The sequence below is a fragment of the Prionailurus viverrinus genome, chromosome C1 (assembly GCF_022837055.1).
Source record: "Prionailurus viverrinus isolate Anna chromosome C1, UM_Priviv_1.0, whole genome shotgun sequence".
Taxonomy (NCBI): domain Eukaryota; kingdom Metazoa; phylum Chordata; class Mammalia; order Carnivora; family Felidae; genus Prionailurus; species Prionailurus viverrinus.
This window is the reverse complement of record NC_062568.1, coordinates 206748118-206764042: the sequence shown is the minus strand read 5'-3', so window position 1 is coordinate 206764042 and position 15925 is coordinate 206748118. Positions and strand designations below refer to the sequence as shown.

Below are 15925 nucleotides of genomic sequence, written 5' to 3'. Positions count from 1 at the left end.
CTTTTTTAACTTACTTCAAATGGAGGGGTGTGGGGGGGGGAGAATATCCTTCTTCATTGTGTCCGAGTATAAATATAATAGAAATGCTTTTCTCTTTATCTCATTCCCCTTTTTTAAGGACACACACAAAACCTTAGGAATACGTGGAATTTCAAAAAGATGGAGAACAGAGTATAAGTGTGCTTAATTAATGCCTGCCTGTTGGTGGGGGGGGGGGGGCAAAAGAGAGTATCAGTTGGACATCTAGTATCTTTCTAAAGTTAAGGAATGACATCCTAAGACTTCTTATTAGCAAAAAGTCCACTTGAAAAGGGAGGAACATAAATGGTGATTTAAAAAAAAAAAGGAAAACATTTCTTATACCTTCCCCAACACTGTCACTTAATACAGAAGGGAGATACGCTGGCTGTATAATTTTACATCCTCGCAGAGCCATCCCCTTCAAAAATAAGTGAAAAAAAAAATCCAGGTCATCGTCAATCATCACAGTGGATTCCTGAGAAGCAGAAATCAGCTTTAGGTTGTACGGCTAAGGGAAAAAACAACCCCTTTGCTATAATTCTGGAAATATTAAACCAGAGGGGATTCCAAAAGGTACTTTTCCAGGAAAAAACACTTGAGACAAAGGCTGGAGAAAGCTGAAGCTCAAGGTGAATCAAAAAAGAAAAACTTTGTCTTTCCAATTAACTAGACTGGGAAAAAGAAGGGGGGGGGGGGACACACATTACTACCAACTCATTAATTCTTTCCTGTAAACAATTTAATTAAATTCTGCTAAATACAGGAGAAATACTCATTTTGGAGTGCTTTCCCCCTACCTCCAAAGCAAATTCCTTCAGGTTACTCCCCCCCATGCCAACACTTCGCCTTCCGCACAACCTTCAAATGGATTTCCAACTGCACTGCTCACGGCTGCCAGAATGACAGCCTCCTATGTCTGAAAGCTGACACTTCAGCTTTTAAAAGAAATGGGGGAAAATAAGCTGTTGACTTCTTGGTTAAAGTATTTTCTTGTTCTAACTCATGTTCTTATGTCACTGGGCTAAAAAAAAAAAAAAAGAGAGAGAGAGAGAAGAGAGAAGAGAGAGATATGACTTTCCTTGAATGATCTGTTTAACCTAAGCCAGAGGAAAAAAAAGAAAGTCATTAATTACTTATGTGAGCTATTGCTTCAGAAAGACAATAAACCTGCCCGGTCGCCATGGATATGACATATTTGCTCTGAAAACAACACAATAATTAGCAAAGGGGAAAGATACAAGGAGAATATGCAAACTCCTGAGTTTAAAGCCACAGTGTGCTCTTTTCTCCCGTAAGCCTGTTCTGTTTGCAATCCAAATCAAACAAATTTTTAAAATATAGCAAAGGGGGAAATAGCAAGAATGGCTCCTCTCTCCTCTGAGCTGAGAAGCAACAACCACTCCACCCCCTTCCAAAAGAAAATAATGTAAAAGAGAACCAGGATGGCATGAGAGGGGGGAAAAAGTCAAGTATAGCCTCTGTTTTATTTCCTATAGCAGGGGTGGAGTCTGAGGTTTGTTTTTTCTTCTCTCTCTCTCTCTTTTTTTTTTTAAAGTGTGCTCTTATTTAGTTTTGGACCTTCTGGCCAGATATAAATTTATTTATGAAAGCCAAATGCCCTGTGTGTGGCTCACCCCTCCCCAAAGTAAATGGAAATGGGAAGGGGTGGAGGTGGGGGATTCTACTTGCAAAAGCCAAACAGTATACTCAGAAAGCATCAGCTCTAGAGAGGGACATCCACTCCCCCCACCTCCAAGAAAATGGAACCCAGGCCTTACTTTAAAATTAAAAATGCATTAAATGGTTTTACCTACAACTTAGTCCCAGAGGATCATTAGGAAATGCAATCGCTTTGTATCATATCTGTCAGCGTGATAAATATCTGAGTTCAGAGTAGGTTTGCAATTTTTCAGAGTGTCACAAACCAAGATAATTTTTTTCTGCCTTACTTTCTTAATTCACTGTACCCTCCTCCCCACCCCCCAAAGTCTACAGAAAAATACCTGAGGAGAGGAGGAGAAAAAGAGAAAAAGTTGATACGCTCTCATACACAAGACAGAAGTTACTGATATTCCCCCCAAAAGTGGAGAAATTAGGACTGCAAAATATTTGGGTATTTAAAAAAAATTTTTTTAAGTACTCCATTAAGTTTGAGTAAAAACTTTCCCCCTCTTCCCAGAGGCTAATTTTCCAAAAACAGATGGTGAGGATCTAAAAGAGAAGCAAATATACCTCAACCCCCACAGGCAGAGAAATCTAACTTTGAACTTCTTTTTAAATTAAAAGGGGGGGGGGGCAGATAAACTATTAATAAGTATGAAAAATTAGCTGAGCTACAAGTTTTGTTTTTCTCACTAAAAAAATTCTTTAAACACAAGGGAACAGATATAAAGGAGAGGTTTACATTTGACTTTCTATTTTTTTAACAATAGTTGTTTTTGTGTGTGTGTGTGTTTTTAGATTGGACTCTTTGATCTTGAAAGAATTTTGCTCTTATAAGATGGGGAAGGGGGGGCGGTGAAATGATCTGTTTTAAATGATGATGCAACTTAGGCATCAAAGCCTTCGCTCTCTTCTAGCCATAATAAGCTGTACTTGCCACAAAGCGCGAGTCTCCCGGCTCCTCTCCTTCGTAAGAAGGAAATAAAAAGCACTGAGACTCAGGGAAAGACTCGAAGTGTCTGCAAGGTGCAAAGTCTAAAAACAAAGATCAAAAAGAGAGGGGGAGAGAGAGAGAGAGAGAGAGAGAGAGAGAGAGAGAGAGAGAGAGGCACTGCCCCTTTAAACGTTTTAGTGCATATGGAGTTTGATTTCTGAAAGAGATCAGTTTAACATCTCCATAGAAACCAGCAACAGATTATCATCAACAGAATAAATAACTAGTCTAATAAATTAAACAGGAGGCATAAGATCGCTGGAAACCTGATTACTGAAGTTCAACAATATTCCCCATAAACTCTCGTTAACCGCCTCTAAGGTGGCTAACAAGATGGGGGCGGGGGGCAATCTCTCTAGCTCGCGGGATTCCGGAGAGAGAGACGGTGACTGCCGCCGGGAAGAGAAAAGTTCCCCACCCTGCCCTGCAGAGGGTCTGAGAGCTCCAGTGAGGAGCAAACCACAAAGCCGAAGTTTAGGAAGTGGGAAAGCCAAAGCCACTGGCGTCGGGGGAGGCAGCGCGAGTCGCCGGAGATGGCCCGGGACGCACCTCCTGGCCGCCTCCGAGGCGCAAACCCGGCGCTTTGCGCTCGGGCGCCGAACGGCCCAGCGCCCCCTCTGGGCACGTGGAGCGCAGCCCGGGCGCAGCCCCCGGGGACCAACTACCCCCCTCACCACGCCCGGCGCAGCTGCTCCTGCTCAGCCCGGACAGCTCCCTTTAGGACGGCGACGTGTGTGTGGTGTTCGTGTGTGTGTGTGTGTGTGTGTGTGTGTGTGTGTGTGCGTGCGCGCGCGCGCCGCGGGGAGGGGGGGGACACCAATTTACCCGGCGATCTGTTTTCCAGTACCCTCGCGCGCTCTTACCGCGCGCTTGTACCAGCTTAGAGACGTCCTAAATTTCCCAACTTTGCTCCGCGACTACCCTGGCCTTTCTCCCCTCGCCGCCCCCATCTCTTTGAGTCTACCGGGTGTTGGCGGGACAACCACTCAGTCTGGAGGTCGTGCCCCCAGACTCCGCCGGGGCAGCGACGAACAACCCCCCTCGATCCAGCTGGGTTTGGGGGAGCTCCAGGCTTGTTGGAGGGGTGTTTTCGCTGCTTCCCTGGTGGACAAATCATACGCACCCGCACACGCACCCGCACCCTCCCCAGCGTGACTGGAAGGAGGTCCTCGCCGCACCCAGGGCCCGCTTCTCAAGCTGAGGCTGGGTCCGGAAGAACTTGTGGAGAGGGAGAAGCAGCCCCCTGCCTCCCTCGGCACTCTTCTCCGCCCCCAACTTCGGACCTGGGTCGGGAACGACTTGGAAGAAGAATCTGCGCCCACCCCCTAGAGAAAAATCTATTATTATTATCTTAATCTACGCCCCCAAAGTGTCCCTCCCGCTGTGATTGACGGCGCATACACCTGTTCCCCTCGCCGAGAAGCTCCCAACGCTGGGGACAGACATTCGCCCAAATGCTCCGCAGAGACCCAGCGCCGCTCGCCACCCTTGCCCGCCAGCCCCCGCCCGCCGCCCCAGCGCGCCCCTTGCCCGCACCTTGCCACCCGAGCGGCCGCCCCCTCCCCTCCCAGGCCCGGCTCCCCGGCCCGCCCGCTCCCGGCCGCGCTGGCTTCGGAAAGAGAGAAAGAACAGAAAGCAAAACTTCCTGGCGGCCGACGGCCATCAGCTGCACATTCTGCAAATGCCACCGAGTAAAAATAAACCGGCCGCCGCTCCGCCCGGCCGGCTCACCCCGGGCGCACGACTCGGCCCCCTGCCCCGGGAGCTCCCTGACAGTCTGTCCGACCCGATATACCCCATTCCCGCGCGCCCCCTGGAGCCCCGCTTCGCGACACTTCTCTGCCAGCCACCACGCGCTCCTTTGCCCTGAAGGTCGACCCCAAGTGACCGGGTGGTCCGGCCCTCTCCCCTTTGGTGCCCTCCTGCTCCCCTAACGAGCTACTCTTCTCTGTCCTCCAACTCGTGCCTCTTTCAGCCGTGCGTCCCTAGATTTAGGGTTTTCTTTTCCCCAACTGCTAAGCCCCGAGGTCACCCTCAGCCCACCCTGGGGGCACAGACCCCGCCAGACCCTCGCCCACCGCGGCCAAGCCCCCTGGGAGCGCACCGCTCCACCCGCCTGCCGGCCCGCCAGCCCAACGTCCCACATCCCCGGGCGCAACTTCTCTCCCGGCGCACACAACAACCGCGGCAAGTCCCCGGAACTTTTCCCCGGACCCAGGCGGCCGCCGGCGGACAGCCGCATGGCCCTAAGCCGGTGCCCCGGCTCCCTGTGCCCAGCGCTGCCAGTCCTGCGCCCGGGGACGCTGGGGTGGGGGTGGGGGGAGTGAGGAGCGCCACTTGCCGCGCCCGAAGCAGCGCACTTGAGACAAACTTCCCAGGCACAAATGAAAAAGGGGGCGCCGCTCCCCCCAGTCAAGCAACCCATTGCCTTCGTTTTCCCACCCGGAGGCACCCCTTGGCACCCCGCGCCTAAGTGAACACTGCCTACCTCTGCCGGTAACACCTACACCCTGGTATTGGGGCACAAGAGTCGGCTGGAGGGGTTCCCCACCCACCCCTTCCCCTGGGCAAAGTCTTGCAAAGTCACCCCAGGCACCCCTCACCCCTGCCTCCTTCTCTGCCCTGGCGAGCGCACGAACCCCTGCAGCCGGGGTGGGGGGGGGGTGGAGGGGAACGCAGGGGGAAGGAGTGATTACCCGGTACTGGCGAGCACCTGCCCCCCCGCCCCGAGCCTGCAGCGCGGGGGACGCCCCCACCCTATTTGTAAAGTCCTGCACTCACGCCTGGCACCTCCCCCTCTTCTCCCCTACCCCGCCGCCCCCTCAGCTGGAGTAAGTGACCCCCAGGAGCAGCAGCCCTCCCCTCCCCCGGAGCCGCGCGCTGGGCATTCCCCTGGCCGCGGCGGGCGACGCGCCGCCCCGCGCCCGGATGCCAGCCCTCCGTGCCCCCTGCCTCCCGCACTGCCGGAGTTGGGTGGCAGCCGCCGCGCGCAGGCAGGCTGGCTGGCTGGCTGGCTGGCTCGCTCGCTCGCCCGCTCCCTGCTGCAAGCGGCAGCCTCGGGGGTGGGGGGCTGCACCGGGACAGGGGGCGAGGCGGGGAAGCACCCCGGGAGGCCCCCGGAGCTGAGGGGCGTGGGGGAGCCGCGGCGGAGGGAGCGCCGAGTCTCTTACCTGCACTTGGGGCGGCTTTGGGTGACTTTCCAAGTCCGGGGGAAAAATGTGTGTGTGTTTGGGATGGAGCGCCGCGGGCGCGCATGCGCTGCCCAAAGTTGCCGGATCCCGGATTTTTCGCTCCCAGTCTCCGCTCTCGCCCGCTGTGATTATGGAATTCTCCGCGGCCGGGCGGGCGAGTGGGTGGCATGCAAAACCCGGGCCGGATCGCAGGGCCGGGCTCCGCTCCACCCTCACACCCCCAGACCTTCCCCTCCCTGTTTCTTCCCACCCACCGCCCGGGCTGAGCTCGGCTTGTGAGCGCAGCTAGACGCGGCCTGCGGAGGAGCATCTGAGCGCACGGCTCTCTTTTGCGGCTGGAGAAGCTTTCTACCCGCACCGCCCCCCCCCACCCCCAACCCAGTTGAGTGGAGCTGAGGCTGGGGGACAAGAGAGGAGGGACAGGAGTGGGTTGCTTTCACCTGTTCCGATCCCCCGAGAGCCAGTCTTGCTTCTCACTTTCCCACTGAAGAACTAGCTCTTTTCTACAAGTTGGAATGTTAGAATTGCCGAACCCAAAGGAACGTGATGTTCTCACTGTTTGATATCTGCTTTGCACTTATTCTTTGCAAGGGAGTTCTTCATTCAGCCCATTGTGCAGGAAATAAATCCTTAAGTGAGCAAGATAGACCATGAAGAATGAACTTGACTGGGAGTGGGGGGGGGGGGGGGGGGCTTGCGGTGAAGGTAATGAACATTAAAACAAATGAATAATATTTCAGAGAGTGAAAGGACCCATGAAGAAAATAAAGCAAGGAAATAGGATAACGTGTTTGGGGAGAGCTAATTCACCTCTCTCAGGTGACAGGAGGGCCTCTTTGAGGGGAGGAGACCTTCCTATTCCACCAGAGAAGCCACCCCCTTTTCTCCCTTTGCCCCTGCTGCCCACCTCCCAGTTGGTCTGAGGTGGCCATACTGGGCTGAGCTTGGAGGTCAGCTACAGTCCTGGCCCCATGGTCCTGCCTTTCTCCATCAGGCCACCCCTGTCCGATGAGGCAGTGAGTCATTGTACCTGTTTTTTCTTCTTAACAACAGCATGATGGAGATAACGTCAGACGTGAAAGAAATGGATAAACACTCAGACTGAGAGAGAAGTGAAAAATTGACCACAATAGTAAACGAAATAGCTAAATGATTTGTCGAATAAATGAATACAAATTCAAAGTATGACCCACAGTTTGGAGACGTGCTCAACAGAATGCATTAAACTAAGAGGAAATACCGCAGGCTGGTAAATGTTATTGCAGGCTGGTAGGTAGACTTTGGGGCCTAATCTGCAAGGTTTCGGCAAAGCTTCTCAGGACTGGAAGTAACCAGAAGCCCTGGATGGTAATTACCCAAGACAGATATCTGCTGGGATGCGTTCCATGCCCTGCTTTAAGCTTGAAATTAATTGGTTAATGGATAGAGACTAGGGACTCCATGGTCCTCTGGCCCTGAGTGGCCAGGATTGGCCCTGTCCCCTAATAAAACCTCCAGATTTGGGAGAGGAGGCCCAACCATCCCCATATCCCTTAGTTGCTGAGTGATCTCTACTTCTTTTAAATTGGCTGAGAAAAAACAAAACAAACAAACAAAACCCCTCAAAAATAGACCTTGTCTCCTCACCACCTGGAATGGGTCTGAGAATCCCATGTTTGGGATTAGTCCACACCAGAAGGCCAGACTTAGGAGTGAGACACACTTCTCAGGTTCATTTCGTCTTCTCCCCTCTTTACCCCCGTAATTAATAGGAAGCAGCAACACCTTGACAGTTCCCGTGGACCACTGACCCGTTGCCACCCCACACCATCAAATCAGTCCTCAGTTCCAGGAACTGGCTGCTGGCCTGCCTCGCCTAAGACCCTGTGCCTGGTGACTCAGCAGAGCACGCAGCCCCAAAGGGCTCAAGCCCTATCCTGCCACTGTGCAGAAGGAGAAACTGAGGCACAGTGAGGGTACTGACCTGAGAAGCGGCGAGGCAGGTTTTCTCGCTACTGATTCGAGGCTAATTCCACTCCTGGGGCCGTATAAAGACGTGGGTGACGGCTTGTGTTTGGTGGTCAGACCCCAGTCACTCCCCAGCAAGGTGATCTTGGTAAGGCATTTTGACCCCTCTGCGCCTCAGTTTCCTCAACAGTAAAATGAGGATAATAAAAACGTACTACTGCCTGGGCTTGTTGGGAGGCGAAAATGAGTTAATGCAGGAAAAGTGCCTGAGCCAAGCTAGTGATCGATAAATGCCAGTAATTGTCATTGCTCCTTGGGACATCCAGCGCTCCTTCAACTTCCCATTTCTTCCTGCCCTCTCTCCCTTCTTTGCCTCGGTCCTTTCTTCCTCCAGAATGCGCTGGAGGAGTCCTGCTCGCTCGCTCGCGTTCATTCGGCAGGCTTCTGTGGAGCCCCGGCGAAAAGTAAGCAGGTCCTTCCCAGGGAAGACAGGTGAACCAGCCAGGCCCTGCCTCTGAGGAGCTGCCGAGAAACTCACTGGTCTTCTCCTTCTCGCTTTCTCACTAGAAGGTTCACCCCTCCCAACAGCCACCTCTCAAGCCACAAACATTTATTAAGACATTTATTCTTCCCTCCGTGTTTTTTTTTTTTCTCAGATACTTTGCAATTCTCCCATCCTCCAGGGAGTCTTTCTACCTCCTCTGAAGGAAACTCATCTGGGGAGGGAGGAGCTGGAAACTGGCAAGGGAGGGAGGAGGACCCCTCCTCCAACTCAGAAAAAGCGATTTTTCTTTTTTCAAACAAAGCGAGGGGCAGAGAGAGAACGCCACACCCGAAAAGTAGCCCCTGATCTCTCAAGCTGTCTCTGGGTGCTTCATTCCCCACCCCTCAAGCCCTTTGCAGAGACAGATCGCATGCTTTTTTCCTCATCTGCCTCTTTGAGCATTTTCTGAGCTTCCCCTAAAATAAAATACCCCGACCCCTGTCAGTCACATTACCCTGACACACCAGCTTCTGGAAAATGCTAAGCTTGTCCCTACCTCAGGGCCTTTGCACTGGTTCCCTCTGCCTGGATGGCCCTTTGTTGCGCTTGCTTCCTTGGCATCACTCAGATCTCTGCTCATATGTCACCTCCTCAGGGAGGCTTTCTCCCTAAAGTAGTTCTCCAGCTTTCTCTCTCACTTTTACCCTGTTGGAGTGTTTACACCGATTTTGCTTATTCATTTGTTTTCGTATTTCCTGTCCAGTTGCCCCTGCTAGAATGGGAGCTCTTTGGAGACAGGGACTTTGTTCTGCGTCCCTCGAACAGTGCCTGGCACATAGCAGGCCTTCACTCTCTGTGAGGCAGGCACTGAATCCAGAGAAGCCTACGTGGTCCCTGTCCTTGAGGGGCCTGTGCTTTAGGAAGATAACGACAAAGTTCCCAGGACAAAGTATGGGGGAAAGAGGAGGGGCTGGTACAACCCAGGAGCTGCCAGGAGTTGCCTGCTTGACACAGGGGCTTCGCAGAATTTCCCACTCCCTGGCATTAGGCCAGGGGTCGGCAGTGGGGAAATAGATAGTTCTGGCAAACTATGCCCCAACTATGGCCCTTCGTAGGCAGGAGGGGAAGGACGGTCGGCTAAGGCCCCTGTTGAGGTCGTCCGTCTGGCCCCCTGCCTCCACTGAGAGCCTCTTCTACTTCTGAATCTCCAGAGATGAGCCCCCTCCCCCTGTCCTCACCACCTTCCCCACTGGACCGTGAGCTTCCTGAGTGGGGGCTCTGCATCTTGGTTGCAGAAGGCCGAGGTGCCAAACACGGGGCCTGGCACCCAGGAGGCTCCCGATGACTGATTGTTGAACAAATAAATGCGTCTGTCTCAGTTTGTGTAATTGGGAAAGACTTGAAAGGAATCACAGCTCAGCTTCCCGGTCACAGTTTTTTGGTTTCGGGTCCTCCGCGGTGACGGAAAGCGACACCTAATCATACGTCAATCGCTATTATTTGCTGAGTGGCTGTTATGCGCCAGACACCGTGCTGAGCACTCGTATCGTCTTATTAGATCCTCACCGCAACGGTAACGAGGGGGGTATACCTAACATACCCATTATACAGATGAGGACAGCAATGCACAGAGAATAACTTTCCCAAAGCTGAACTGGGCTGTCTGACTCCAGAGCCAATGCTTTTCTCCGTCAGGACGAGCTGCTTGGGCCGGGAGGTGACAAGAGCCTCAGTCCCCGACTTAGTCCAGAACAGCAAGCGTATTTTACCTTTACTCTGAGCTCATAACGAGATGAAACTCGAACGCGAGTGCGCTGGGAGAGGAGAGAGGAAGTAGAACAGATGCGTCCTTCAACTGGAAGTCTTACCCCAATCTAGGAAAAGACAAAAAAGGGACCAAAGAGGTCGCAGGGCCGAGCACCAGACTTTGTACACGGTAGACACTCAATAAATGTTGACAAAGAAGGACTATTTCTAAATGAAAGAATTACAGACTAGGTGCTTTGTCTCCCGTTTTCCTAAGCTGCTCCTGGTTTTGAGATTTTCCTTGGGCGAGGTCTGTTTCTCGGGGTCACTGGGCCTAGCCTGGTGCTACCAGCACAGTGGGTGCTCAATAGATGCTTAGTAACTGAATAATTAAACAAATGCCCGAGATAAGTGATTATGGTGATTACTGGGCAAGTTGTAATTAAAAATAAAAAAAAAAAAAAAGCTGAGTGCATTTCTTTTATTTACGAGTGTCTCTCCTGGGAGTCCCGGGAAGGGAGAGTGGGAGAGGGGCTTTTTCCCCAAAGCTAAGCTTGGTTCCTGAATCCCATCCGAGCTTGATGAACTTGACAAATCCTTCCACGCCCCATTTTCCTTGTTCGTTTTGCAAAGTACCCGATTATTTGTTTCCGACTTTGCACACAATACATGTTTATCGTAGAAAATTCAGAAAATACCGACAAACAGGAAGAAGAAAATGTGCATCATCGGTAACCCCACCGTCCATGAATGATCGCCCTTGATGTTCCTGTGTACTTCCTGCCAGTGTAGGTTTTCTTGTTGCTTTGTCTGTTATGCTTTTTTTCACTCTGTCTTCTTTTAGACCATCAGAATCACACTGAACACACACCGGTGGTGGTTGGTTTTTTAGCCCGCCACATACACGCAGCACAAACATTTTCTAATGTCACTGACTATTCTTCCCCAACAGGATTTTTGATGGCTGTATTGTAGAGCTACTCACCATCTGCTTACCCATTCCCTGACTCTTGGAAATTTTGGACATCAGACTCATTTCCAACACTTTTCCATTAGTATAAATAACTCCAATGAATATCCTGGTGCAGAAATAATCGCGCGCCGTCCTTAAAGTGGCATTGTTGAATAAACAAAGTACGCACATTTCAAAGCTTTTTGTTCCTGTTGCCAAATGCCCCTCGGCCCCGGGGGAGGCTGGGTGGGTTTGCTCTCCCACTGACAGCGTTCTCTGCCTGAGATGTCCAACCTCTGGTATTCTCTGTCTCTCTCTCTTTTTTTTAACCCCTGTTCATTTAATGGGTGAAAGAGTCTGTGATTCTAGTAATGAATCCTTATTAGAACCACGCTGGCCACAAGCAGGGGCTGTTTCAAGGTTTGAGCGGCCTTGTTCGGACCCATAGCCTCGGGCAGAGATGAGCAGAGGGCAGCTTCCTGAAGCATAGTTCTTTTGCAGACCGTCTACCTGAGCCCAGGCTTCTCGGGCATCTGCTCAACTGTTGGGGGTGGAGGGGTGGGGTCTGTCTCAGTCTTGCAGCCTCCACAGAGATGAGCTCTGTCTTCCTCCTACCTCTCTGCGCCCACACCTTCCAGAAACCTCTCTTGACAGAGGAGCCTTAGGGATTTCTGTGCCATAAATACGATCTGTTTTCCGAGCTCGAGATCCACACATCGTACCTGCTTTTCTTTCCCCGTCCGGGCTCTCTCACGCAGCTCCCGTTCAGGCTTCTCCTTTCTAGCGTGTTCTAATTAACTCACTTTTTTTGAGGATTTATGTTTACCCCTGCCTGGTAACGAGAAGAGTTGCAGGTGACTAATTTTTTCCCTTTTAGGAAATATTCTCCAGTTCCAGGGGCTCTCATCTCTATGACCCCTTCCAGTTTTAAAATCCTCTGAACCATCTGACTTAAAAAAAAATAGCTTTAAATTTCTGGGGGGAAAAAAAAAAGGGTAATTCACACTCCATGTTAACAGTTCAGGAAACCCAGAGAAATACAAATATAAATATAATGCAGAAGATTTTTTTTTAAATTTTTTTCAACGTTTTTTTTTATTTTTTGGGGGGGACAGAGAGAGACAGAGCATGAACGGGGGAGGGGCAGAGAGAGAGGGAGACACAGAATCGGAAACAGGCTCCAGGCTCCGAGCCATCAGCCCAGAGCCTGACGCGGGGCTCGAACTCACGGACCGCGAGATCGTGACCTGGCTGAAGTCGGATGCTTCACCGACTGCGCCACCCAGGCGCCCCGAAGATTTTTTTTAAAAACACCCACAAGCAGAGAGTCGTGTATTTGGGTGTGCATTGGATTAAACGATTAGAAGAATGAATTGAAAGGAAACCTACTGGGTACCTCTTTGGGGGCCCGCCCAGGGCTGCCTGGGTGAGTTGAGGATGTGTGTGTGGATAGGAGTGTCTTTCGTGCCTGGCACTGAGGGGTATGGTTGATTTTATCTGCGACGGGAGAGTGTGCACCTGAGTGTGCCCACCTGTGTGGGGCTACACGTCCCTTTAAAGGAGGGTTTGGTCGCGGAGGTACGGCTGTGCTCTGTTTGCACACGGGAAGGCTGTGCTCAACAGACACCTGAATGCAGAAAAGTAAAGCCAGGTGAAGGGCAGGGCTGACTGCTGACGTCACCTCTTACCCAAAGATCCACGGGCAACACCTGACCCCTCCCCTGCCTGCCAGGGAGGGGCAGGCCTGGCACTGGGGCTCTGGTGAGCAAGGGAAACCGAGTGATGGAGAACTGGAAGGGACCACCTGTCCTCAGAGCAAAAGCCACGTTCCCGAGGCCTTGTGGCTCCTGCCACACAGCGAGTACAACCTTATCACAGTGTGCCCAACTCCCCCCCCCCCACCCCGTTCTGCCCACCTGGTCCAGATCTCAAGTCAGCACAGACCTCTGAGGGTAGACACGAAATGGACCGGTCATGGTAGGGCTACCTCGGCCCCGGGATGCAGTCCTGCCTGAGGTTGGCGCGGCCGGGCCACCGCAAAAGGAACCTGTCCTAAGACTCCGGAAGTAGCCATGCCTTCTCCCGACTGGCACCTGCCAGCCGCCGCCCATGGCACGGTGTCTCACGGAGGGTGGGGCTGGCCGGGGAGGCAGGAAAGAGCTGTTTTGCTGATGAGGTGCACTTGTGTCACACGGACAGGAGTGCCAGGTAGCTGAATGTGGGTGGGGGAGGGCTGCCCCGCTGTGCCAGCCTGGCCCGGATGTGAGCGATGGCCCGCCCGCCTCTCCAGCCTCACCTGTCAACATTCTCTCTGTCGTGCGCCTGCACACCCTCTCCTCCAGCCGCACGGAGCTGCCTAGAGATCCGCCAGGCCTTTGCCCAGGCCTCTCTTCCCTTTCTTCACTTGTCCTCCTCCCACTCGCCCATTAAGACCGAAGCAGGGGGGGCCCGGGTGGCTCAGTCGGTTGAGTGTCTGTCGTCAGGTCAGGTCATGATCTCGCAGTTTTTGAGTTCAAGCCCGCCATGGGGCTCTGGGCTGACAGCTCAGAGCCTGGAGCCTGCTTCGGATGCTGTGTCTCCCTCTCTCTCTGCCCTTCCCCTGCTCATGCTCTGTGTCTCTCAGTCTCAAAAATAAATAACCATTAAAAAAAAAAAAAAAGACCAAAGCAGGTATCACCTCTTCCGAGGAGCCTTCCTTGATGTCCCCCTGCCCCAAATTGGCATGGATGCCTCTAGCTGGGCATCCCACAGCCTCCTTGTTTCCTCTGTCACCGTATTTATCACCCTGTATTACAATTATCTTCTCCCAGCAGACTGCGTGTGTGTGTGTATGTGTGTGTGCGATTTTTAAGTCTATGTGTAAATAATGGGTGTATTGGAGCGTGGATTTCCCAACCGGGTAACATGGGTTCCCATCCTACCTCTGCTACTTACCAGCTTACTACATACTAGCAGTTTGACCTTGGGCAGGTTTCCCGACCTCCCTCAGCTTACACTACCCATCTGTAAAATGGCAACAAAATCAGTATCTGCCCCACAGCACTGTCAGAAGGATTCATCAAGATAATTCATACGAAACACTTAGCCTGGATCCACACATAATAATGATTATTATTATTCCCAGAATCTGGCAAAATGCTTAGAAAATGTCAGCCGAAGGAGCAGCGTCCCCGTGTCTGATGCACACGTGTGTGTGAATGTGTGGTATGTACCAGGGTGTGGTGGCCTGGAGGGGAGAACCAGCATTTAGAAGGAGGCAGGTCCTGTATGGATATGTGTGTCCACTCTGAAGGGTAATGGGCTGGTTATTTATGGTCATGGCTTAAGAAAAAAAAAAAGACAAACCAGTGTTCAGTAATGACAAAGTAATTACCTTTTTATTATTTTTTCAATAGGATTCAGAGGGAGTGTGGGCCTTGGCTGTGGCCAGAACAGCCTGGCTTTGAGAATATCATGAGGCTTTGAGCTATCCCCATTCCAACTGCCCAAACAGGGAAAAGGCTGGGGAGGGCTAAATGGTGTTCCTAAACATGTGGGGGGCCAAAAACAGAGGGAGAGGGGCTGCCCAGACCTCAAAATAGGAGCTCTGGAGGTAGAGTTCTTCCGCGTTCTGGCTGAATTCTCTGCAGTGAAGGGGCCTGACTCTGAGCCTAGAATATTTAATAGAGAACATTTCAGAGTAGGCAACTGAGGCCCAGAGAGAGGAAGCCACTTTATCACCTATGACCATGCACTAGTTAGTGGCAGAGTGGGAGCAGAGCTCAGGTCCCCTGACCCCAGGCCAGTGCTGTTTACCACCACATGACTCACTTGAAAATAGGGCACACTTGGCCCCAGAGCTCTGCCTCAAATTTCTACCTGGAAGGGGTTTGATTTGCTATAAGGTGATTTTTTTTTCTGGGGTCCTTCAGGAGATTGTTGGAGACATAATTTCAAGGCATAATTTCAAGGCATTAGGTCCTTCGCTGGATGGCTTATTTATCTATCTGGTGATAGCTAATGACCAATGAAGGAATCAAATCAGCTTTAGCCTCTATTCATCCATCCATCCATCCATCCACCCATCCATTCATCCATCCATCTTATAATGTATCCATCCATCCAGCTATCCATTCATCCATTCCATCATCCGTCTATCCAGCCAGCCAGCCAGCCAGCCAACCTTCCATCCATCCTTCCATCCATCCATCCATCCATCCATCCATCCATCCATCCACTCACCATCCATCCATATAACTAACAAACATCTGGTGAGTGCCCCATGTACCAAGACTCTTTCTAGAACCTGAGTGTCTGGGGAAGCTGAGATGTACAAAGCAAAATACCAGGAACAGCCCATGGAGAAAACTCAGTGGCGTAGGAGGTTTCTCAAAGATACCTGGAGATAAGTGCAGATAGATGAGGGGTGACCTGGCAGAGTCAAGCCCCCCAGAGTTCCAGGTCCAACTCTGTCACTAGCTTGCTGGGGGGTCGGGGCCTTGAATATGTACCTTCCATTCTCTTTTTGCTACGGTTTCTTCCTCTATCACTTGAGAGGGTTAGACTAGTCCAGAGGACAGGCAGGCGCTCTACCGAGAAGATTCTCTGGATGGGTAGCTTTTTGAGAGGGAGCTTGTGAAGCTCCAAGGGGGCAAGGGACAGGAGTTCCCTCGGTGTACAGTAAAAGGATGAAGAGCAGAAAATTCCGGAAGAATAAAGAAGAGGAAATGAAGGGTGGAGAGTCTGCTTCAGCTCCACCCGGGGTCTTCAAACCATTGCTCTGTTTCCCTTACCCTGCTGTGGGTCCCCTAGAGCTGGGTGTCTGATTCCAGGTAACTGACAAGGCCCCTGTCCCTTTGTCCTCCCTTCCCCACCTCCCAGCCCCTGCCTCCTCACAGCTGTGATAACCCACACGTAGCACTCTGCCCTCTGGAATTTATTTTAAGGTC

The 15925-nt window shown here is 51.8% G+C and overlaps 1 protein-coding gene across 2 annotated transcripts in view; it reads right to left on the bottom strand.

The window, feature by feature from the left end:
* The window catches only part of CASZ1 (castor zinc finger 1), a 153501-nt gene extending 140540 nt beyond the window's left edge, over positions 1-12961 (bottom strand). The window contains exon 1 of one of the 2 annotated variants that reach the window (XM_047871293.1): positions 12942-12961. The gene's annotated coding sequence lies outside the window, so the exon portion shown is untranslated. Of the gene's footprint in view, positions 1-5847; positions 5950-12941 lie in introns of those variants that run through there. The other variant, XM_047871292.1, reaches the window with a different exon arrangement.
* Between the last annotated feature and the right edge of the window lie 2964 nt (positions 12962-15925).